Source organism: Panulirus ornatus, chromosome 16 (assembly GCF_036320965.1).
Source record: "Panulirus ornatus isolate Po-2019 chromosome 16, ASM3632096v1, whole genome shotgun sequence".
Lineage (NCBI taxonomy): Eukaryota > Metazoa > Arthropoda > Malacostraca > Decapoda > Palinuridae > Panulirus > Panulirus ornatus.
In genome coordinates this window covers 45750319-45757041 of record NC_092239.1, presented here as the reverse complement: position 1 = coordinate 45757041, position 6723 = coordinate 45750319, and positions in this window count along the sequence as shown.

Sequence of the window (6723 nt, the reverse complement as noted above, 5' to 3'; positions counted from 1 at the left end):
GGCAAATGAGATTTGGGGTGAGAGAGTATCATTAAATTTCAGGGTGAATAATAAAGATGTTTTTGGGAAGGAGGTAAATAAAGTGCGTAAGACCGGGAGCAAATGGGAATTCGGTGAAGGGGGCTAATGGGGAGGTGATAACAATTAGAGGTGAGTGAGAAGGAAATGGAGTTTGAGAGTTGGTGAGTATTTTGAAGGTTAGTTGAATTGTGTTTTGATGTTAGAGTGTGAAGATGTAGGGTGTCTTGGTCGAGGTGGTGTGCAAAGTGAGAGGGTTAGGGAAAATGATTTGGTAAATGAGAAGAGGTAGTAAAAAGCTTGATGAAAGACCGAAAAAGCAGCAGGTTTGGATGGTATTGCAGTGGATTTATTAAATAAGGGGTACTGTATGATGACTGGTGGATAAAGGTTATTTAATGTATGTATGATTCATGGTTAGGTTACCTGAGGATTGGCGAAATGCTTGCATAGTGCCATTGTACAAAGGCAAAGGGGGGTATAAGCGTGAGGCTCAAATTACAGAGGTATAAGTTGTTGAGTATTCCTGGTAAATTATTTGCGGAGGGTATTGATTGAGAGGGTGAGGATGTTACAGGATGTACAGGCTTAGCATCAAATATGGGGAAGTGCTAGTGTGGGTTTCAGAAGTGGTAGATGATGTGTGGATCAGGTGTTTTTGGCTTTGGAAGATGTTTTCGAGGAAATACTTAGAAAAAAACAAATGGTTTCTAGGTGTCATTTATGGAGCTGGAGAAGGATATGATAGAGTGATTGAGACGCTCTGTGGAAGTTTTTAAGAATATATGGTGTGGGAGGCAAGTTGTTAGAAGAAGTGAAAAGTTTTTTCGAGGATGTAAGGCATGTGTCGTGTTAGGAGGAGAAGAAAGTAATTGGTTCTCAGTGAATGTAGGTTTGCGGCAGGGGTGTGTGATGTCTCCATGGTTGTTTAATTTGTTTATGGATTGGGTTGTTAGGGAGGTGAATGCAAGAGTTTTGGAAAGAGGGGCAAGTATGCAGTATGTTGTGGATGAGAGAGCTTGGGAAGTGAGTAAGTTGTTGTTCCCTGATGATACAGCGCTGGTGGCTGATTCATGTAAGAAACTGCAGAAGCTGGTGGCTGAGTTTGGTAAAGTGTGTGAAAGAAGAAAGTTAAGAGTAAATGTGAATAAGGGCAAGGTTATTAGGTACAGTAGGGTTGAGGGTCAAGTCAATTGGGAGGTAAGTTTGAATGGAGAAATCCTGGAGGAAGTAAAGTGTTTTAGATATCTGGGAGTGGATCTGGCAGCGGATGGAACCATGGAAGCGGAAGTGAATCATAGAGTGGGGGAGGGGGCAAAAATCCTGGGAGCCTTGAAGAATGTGTGGAAGTCGAGAACATTATCTCGAAAAGCAGAAATGGGTATGTTTGAAGGAATAGTGGTTCCAACAATGTTGTATGGTTGCGAGGCGTGGGCTATGGATAGAGTTGTGCGCAGGAGGGTGGATGTGCTGGAAATGAGATGTTTGAGGACAATGTGTGGTGTGAGGGGGTTTGATCGATTAAGTAATGTCTGCAATAAACCATGGAAATCTGTGTTGGGCCTGGATGTGGAAAGGGAGCTGTGGTTTCGGGCATTATTGAATGACAGCTCGAGACTGAGTGTGAACGAATGAGGCCTTTGTTGTCGTTTCTTAGCGCTACCCTGCACACATGAGGGGGGAAGGGGATGGTACTTCATGTGTGGCGAGGTGGCGATAGGAATGAGTAAAGGCAGACAGTGTGAATTGTGTGCATGGGCATATATGTATGTGTCTGTGTGTGTATATATATATGTGTACATTGCGATGTATAGGTACGTATATTTGCGTGTGTGGACGTGTGTGTATATATGTGTGTATGGGGGTGGTTGGGCCATTTCTTTCGTCTGTTTCCTTGCGCTACCTCGCAAACGCGGGAGACAGCGAAAAAGCAAATAAAAAAAGAAATATATATATATATATAACATACAAACATCCAACAGGCAGGATCGATCCCGAGACCGCTGTGCAAGAGGCAGGAACCTTAACCGCTAGGCTATAGGCCTGGCCCATAGCCTAGCGGTTAGCATTCTTGCCTCTTGCACAGGGGTTCCGGGTTTGATCCAGCCGTTGGAGGTTTGTATGTTCCATGGAGGTGCCGGTTCATATGCACTTTATTCCTAGATTTATATCTATGTATATTTATATAACTGTATATCATATTTATTTTGCTTCGTCGCTGTCTCCCGCGTTAGCGAGGGAGCGCAAGGAAACAGAGGAAAGAATGGCCCAACCCACACACATACGCATGTATATACATACACGTCCACACACGCAAATATCCATACCTATACATACATACCTATATATCTTTCATATATACACACACAGAGGGTTGCGGGTCAAGTCAATTGGGAGGTAAGTTTGAATGGAGAAAAACTGGAGGAAGTAAAGTGTTTTAGATATCTGGGAGTGGATCTGGCAGTGAATGGAACCATGGAAGCGGAAGTGAATCATAGGGTGGGGGAGGGGGCAAAAATTTAGGGAGCCTTGAAGAATGTTTGGAATTCGAGAACATTATCTCGGAAAGCAAAAATGGGTGTGTCTGAAGGAATAGTGGTTCCAGCAATGTTGTATGGCTGCGAGGCGTGGGCTATGGATAGAGTTGTGCGTTGGAGGGTGGATGTGCTTGAAATGAGATGTTTGAGGACAATATGTGGTGTGGGGTGGTTTGATCGAGTAAATAATGTAAGGGTAAGAGAGATGTGTGGAGATAGAAAGAGTGTGATTGGGAGAGCAGAAGAGGGTGTTTTGAAATGGTTTGGTCACATGGAGAGAATGAGTGAGGAAAGACTGACCAAGAGGATATATGTGTCAGAGGTGGAGGGAACGAGGAGAAGTGGGAGACCAAATTGGAGGTGGAAAGATGGAGTGAAAAAGATTTTGAGTGATCGGGGCCTGAACATGCAGGAGGGTGAAAGGCGTGCAAGGAACAGAGTGAATTGGAACGATGTGGTGTACCGGGGCCGACGTGCTGTCAATGGATTGAACCAGGTCATATGAAGCGTCTGGGGTAAACCATGGATAGTTTTGTGGTGCCTGGATGTGGAAAGGGAGCTGTGATTTCGGTGCATTATTACATGACAACTAGAGACTGAGTGTGAACGAATGGGGACTTCGTTGTCTTCTCCTAGCACTACCTTGCACACATGAGGGGGAGGGGTTTTTTATTACATGTGTGGCGGGGTAGCGATAGGAATGAATAAAGGCAGACAGTATGAATTATGTACACGTGTATATATGTATATGTCTGTGTGTGTGTATACATGTATACGTTGAGATGTATAGGTACGTATATTGCGTGTGTGGACGTGTATGTATATACATGTGTATGTGGGTGGGATGGGACATTCATTCGTCTGTTTCCTTGCGCTACCTCGCTAGCGCGGGAGACAGCGACAAAGCAAAATAGATAAATGAATAACCATTATTTTCATTTTCTACAGTAAATTTCATGGAAATTCCTAAATTGTTAAGTAAGGGGAGAAATATTTGTAAATTTTCATTTGTTGGCCAAACACAAAGAAAGTCATCTACATACCTAAACCAAATTGCATTAGAAGGTAAGATATCCTTTAGTAATTTTATTTCAAAAAAAATCCATATAAACTTTACTTATTACAGGTGAAAGAGGGTTACCAATTGCCATACCAAACCTTCGAGCATAACAATCTCCATTAAATTGAAATACACCGTCTTTTAAACACAATTTTACAGTTCAATGAAATTAGACTTTGAAGCAGGTAAATGAATATCATCCAAGACATCAAATAGATATTCTAAAAGGTCATCAACTGGAACTTTAGTAAAATGTGAGGAAACATCAAAACTAACGAGTTTGAAATCAAAATTAACATTGATGTTGTTTAGCTTGGTGACGAAATCTACATTGTTCATGATATTAGAATTTGATACCTTACCCACTAAAAGGCTCAATAAAGAAACTAACTATTTTGACAATTTATATGTGATGGAGCCTACTGAACTCATTATAGGTCTTGCTGGAAAATTCTGTTTATGTGTTCTGATAAGTCCATACATATATGTCAATGAAGGGGACAAAGATAACAAAGTTTTGATAAGAGAAATGTTTCTATCAACAACAACTTCATTTCTTTATTCAAATGAGAATTAACTGCTTCTAAGGGATTTTTACTAAGTTTAGAATATGTTGTGTCATCATTTAGATCATTCACTTTAGATAGACAGTTAGTTTTGTCTAAAATCACAACAATGCTAGCCTTATCTGCTTTAGTAATATGTATATCCTTGTCTTTTTTCAAGGTGTTAATAGCTCTTATGAATCTTTTAGGGCAATTAGCTTCCACTGGCTTTGATTTGGTTTGGATCTAAGTTAAAGTACCCCAGATCTTTCATTGATAAATCCCTTAAGTTAGTAAATAAATCATTTTATAGAGTTGAAGCCAAACCTCCCATTGACACCAAGAATCTTTTAGTTCTCACTTTTAATAATAATTTCACTTTGCTTCCCATGTTGCTTAAATACTTTAATGTAAATGTTCCCTTTAGCAACAATAATAATATAAAGAATATCATAATCAGGAATTCACCAGAAAATTCTCTTGGATGCATCTATAAAGTGCCTTGTGGAAACTGATAAATTTTATGTTGGTCAGACTGGTAAGGATCTTTCTGTTAGACTTAAGCAACATGATTATAGTATAAGAACGGGACAAGAATCAAATGCCTTGTTTAATCACGTTAAAAACTATAATCATTGTATTGACTTGAGTAACGCCATCTCAGTTATTAGCTCTAACTCTATTACCAAGAGAAATATCATTGAATCTTCTATTATTAAATACACAAAGAATTATAATCTTAATATTAGTGATGGTCTGTACAAATTAGATAACTTTATTGTTGATAAAATTTGTGAAATGATAAGTTTATGAACGCTCCTTGTATGTTCTGGTCAATTACATGTTTACCAAATGGCGTCCTAGCTTCGTCTCTTCGATGTATATGAACTGACTGTTATATTTCTCTCTTGTGTCTCCAGTGATGATGTGATTATTACACGAAAGTGCACTTGGGAACTTATCGTGTTTCATTTTCCCCGTGGACTCATAGGAATATATATATTATATATATATATAATATAATAAAATATATATATATATATATATATATATATATATATAATATATATATATATATATATAGATAGATATATAAATATATATATAAATATATATATCTATTTATTTTTATTTTTATCTTATTTTGCTTTGTCGCTGTCTCCCGCGTTTGCGAGGTAGCGCAAGGAAACAGACAAAAGAAAATGGCCCAACCCACCCCCATACACAATGTACACACACACACACGCCCACACACGCAAATATACATACCTATACATCCCAATGTACACATATTTATACACACACAGACACATACATATATACCCATGCACACAATTCACACTGTCTGCCCCTATTCATTCCCATCGCCACCTCGCCACACATGGATTACCATCTCCCTCCCACCTCGTGTGTGCGAGGTAGCACTAGGAAAAGACAACAAAGGCCCCATTCGTTCACACTCAGCCTCCAGCTGTCACGCAATAATGCCCGAAACCACAGCTCCCTTTCCACATCCAGGCCCCACACAACTTTCCATGGTTTACCCCAGACGCTTCACATGCCCTGATTCAATCCACTGACAGCACGTCAACCCCGGTATACCACATCGATCCAATTCACTCTATTCCTTGTCCTCCTTTCACCCTCCTGCATGTTCAGGCCCCGATCATTCAAAATCTTTTTCACTCCATCTTTTCACCTCCAATTTGGTCTCCCACTTCTCCTCGTTCCCTCCACCTCCGACACATATATCCTCGTGATAAATCTTTCCTCACTCATTCTCTCCATGTGCCCAAACCTTTTCAAAACACCCTCTTCTGCTCTCTCAACCACGCTCTTTTTATTTCCACACATCACTCTTACCCTTATATTACTTACTCGATCAAACCACCTCACACCACACATTGACCTCAAACATCTCATTTCCAGCACATCCGCCCTCCTGCGCACAACTCTATCCATAGCCTACGCCTCGCAACCATACAACATTGTTGGAACCACTATTCCTTCAAACATACCCATTTTTGCTTTCCGAGATAATGGTCTCGACTTCCACACATTCTTCAAGGCTCCCAGGATTTTCGCCCCCTCCCCCACCCTATGATTCACTTCCGCTTCCATGGTTCCATCCACTGCCAGATCCACTCCCAGATATCTAAAACACTTTACTTCCAGTTTTCTCCATTCAAACTTACCTCCCAATTGACTTGACCCTCAACCCGTACTGTACCTAATAACCTTGCTCTTATTCACATTTACTCTTAACTTTCTTCTTTCACACACTTTACCAAACTCAGTCACCAGCTTCTGCAGTTTCGCACATGAATCACCCACCAGCGCTGTATCATCAGCGAACAACTGACTCACTTCACAAGCTCTCTCATCCACAACAGACTTCATACTTGCCCCTCTTTCCAAAACTCTTGCATTCACCTCCCTAACAACCCAAACAATAAACAAATTAAAAAACCATGGCGACATCACACACCCCTGCCGCAAACCTACATTCACTGAGAACCAATCACTTTCCTCTCTTCCTACACGTACACATGCCTTACATCCT